Source organism: Penaeus japonicus, unplaced genomic scaffold (assembly GCF_977035675.1).
Source record: "Penaeus japonicus unplaced genomic scaffold, GWHDUDI00000001_assembly GWHDUDI00000007, whole genome shotgun sequence".
In the NCBI taxonomy this organism is placed as follows: Eukaryota; Metazoa; Arthropoda; class Malacostraca; order Decapoda; family Penaeidae; genus Penaeus; species Penaeus japonicus.
This window is the reverse complement of record NW_028234409.1, coordinates 41,266,641-41,269,140: the sequence shown is the minus strand read 5'-3', so window position 1 is coordinate 41,269,140 and position 2,500 is coordinate 41,266,641.

Sequence of the window (2,500 nt, the reverse complement as noted above, 5' to 3'; positions counted from 1 at the left end):
ATGATAAAATAACAATGATGAATATAGTGAAAACGATATTGATCATGATGATAAAGATAACAATGAGAATAGTGAATTATTGCCAATGGCAATGATGATGATGATAACAATGATAATAACGATAATGATAATAATGATATATAATAATATCGCTAGTGATAATGATAATAATAATGATAATAATAAAACAATAAATGATTATAATGATAATGATGAAAATAATTATGATAATTATGATTATGATAATAACAATAATAGTGCTAATGATAACAATAATAATAATAATGACAATAACTAATAATAACAATAACAATAATTACGATAATGATGAATAAAACCATAATTATGCCAACTAACCTCACTTAGAGAACATGGTAATCTCCCATGTAATTCTCCCCACTTACAACATTCCCCATAAATTTCCATTGAGTTCTATGACAGCGTTCGCTTCCATTGTATCGTCTTGGCGGGGAGCCCACTGACCGTGTTCGTCGCTTCCATAATGAAAAAAGAGAAAAAAAGGGAAAAAATGTGAAAGGGCCAGGGAGGGAGGGAAAGAGGGAAGGGGCTGGGTTGGGGAGGGAAAGAGGAAAAGAGATGGGAGAGAGAGAGAGAGAGGGAAAGAGAGAGAGGGGGAGGGTTGGGGAGGGAAAGAGGAAAAGAGAGGGAGGAGAGAGAGAGAGGAAAAGAGAGAGAGGGAGGTGGGGTTGAGGAGGGAGAGAGGAAAAGAGAGAGGGGAAGAGAGGAAAACGAGAGAGGGGAAGAGAGGAAAAGAGAGAGGGGAGGGTTGGGGAGGGAGAGAGGAAAAGAGAGAGGGGGAGGGGGTTGGGGAGGGAGAGAGGAAAAGAGAGAGAGGGAGGTGGGGTTGAGGAGGGAGAGAGGAAAAGAGAGAGGGGAGGGTTGGGGAGGGAGAGAGGAAAAGAGAGAGGGGGAGGGGGGGGTGAGGAGGGAGAGAGGAAAAGAGAGAGGGGAGGGAGAGAGGAAAAGAGAGAGGGGGAGGGGGTTGGGGAGGGAGAGAGGAAAAGAGAGAGGGGAGGGGGTTGAGGAGGGAGAAAGGGGGAGAGGGTTGAGGAGGGAGAGAGGAAAAGAGAGAGGGGGAGGGGGGTGGGGAGGGAGAGAGAGAGAGGGAGGGGGGGTTGAGGAGGGAGAGAGGAAAAGAGAGAGGGGAGGGAGAGAGGAAAAGAGAGAGGGGAGGGTTGGAGAGGGAGAGAGGAAAAAAGAGGGGGAAGGGTTGGGAAGGGAGAGAGGAAAAGAGAGAGGGGGAGGGGGGTTGGGGAGGGAGAGAGGAAAAGAGAGAGAGGGAGGTGGGGTTGAGGAGGGAGAGAGGAAAAGAGAGAGGGGAGGGTTGGAGAGGGAGAGAGGAAAAGAGAGAGGGGAGGGTTGGAGAGGGAGAGAGGAAAAGAGAGAGGGGAGGGTTGGGGAGGGAGAGAGGAAAAGAGAGAGGGGGAGGGGGGTGGGGAGGGAGAGAGGAAAAGAGAGGGGGAGAGGAAAAAAGAGGGGGAGGGGGGTGGGAGGGAGAGAGGAAAAGAGAGAGGGGGAGGGGGGTTGGGGAGGGAGAGAGGAAAAGAGAGAGGGGGAGGGGGGTTGGGGAGGGAGAGAGGAAAAGAGAGAGGGGGAGGGGGGTTGGGGAGGGAGAGAGGAAAAGAGAGAGGGGGAGGGGGGGTGGGGAGGGGGGGAGGAAAAGAGAGAGGGGGGGTGGGGGAGGGAGAGAGGAAAAGAGAGAGGGGGAGGGGGGGGGAGGGAGGATGGGAAGGGTGAGAGAGAAAAGAGAGAGGGGGAGGGGGGTTGGGGAGGGAGAGAGGAAAAGAGAGAGGGGGAGGGGGTTGGGGAGGGAGAGAGGAAAAGAGAGAGGGGGAGGGGGTTGAGGAGGTTGGGGGAGAGAGGAAAGAGAAGAGGGAGGGGGGTTGGGGAGGGAGAGAGGAAAAGAGAGAGGGGGAGGGGGGTTGGGGAGGGAGAGAGGAAAAGAGAGAGGGGGAGGGGGGTTGGGGAGGGAGAGAGGAAAAGAGAGAGGAGTTGAGAGTGAGGGATAGAGTCAAATGGTGGAAGGGATGGATAGAGAGTGGGTGGAAGAGGAAAATTTATATGAAAATGAGATTGTAGGTAGATGATGAATTAAAAGGGAGAGGGAGAAGGGTGAATAAATCATGGTAGTAAAGATAAACTTGAAAAAAAAGAAAGAACGAAAAAACGCTCAGAAGAATGAAAAAAAAAGACTAGAAGAAGAAAAAGAAGAAGGAGGGAGAAGAGAAGAGAGTAGGGGGGGGAAAAAGAATGATTATAAAAATCGTAAAAAAAAAGAAAAAAAGAAAAAAGAACTCGTGAGAACCAGCCTTATCTCACGCTGTCGGACGCTTTGTTCCGCCTCTGCATTTACGGTTGGCCGCTGTCAGCATAACATAGGTTAATAGTAATCTCTTTAAGTGCTGGTAAAATGACACCTGTGTGGGGGCTGGGGGAGGGGGGCTGGGGGAGGGGGGTTGGGAGGGGAGGAGGGGAAAGA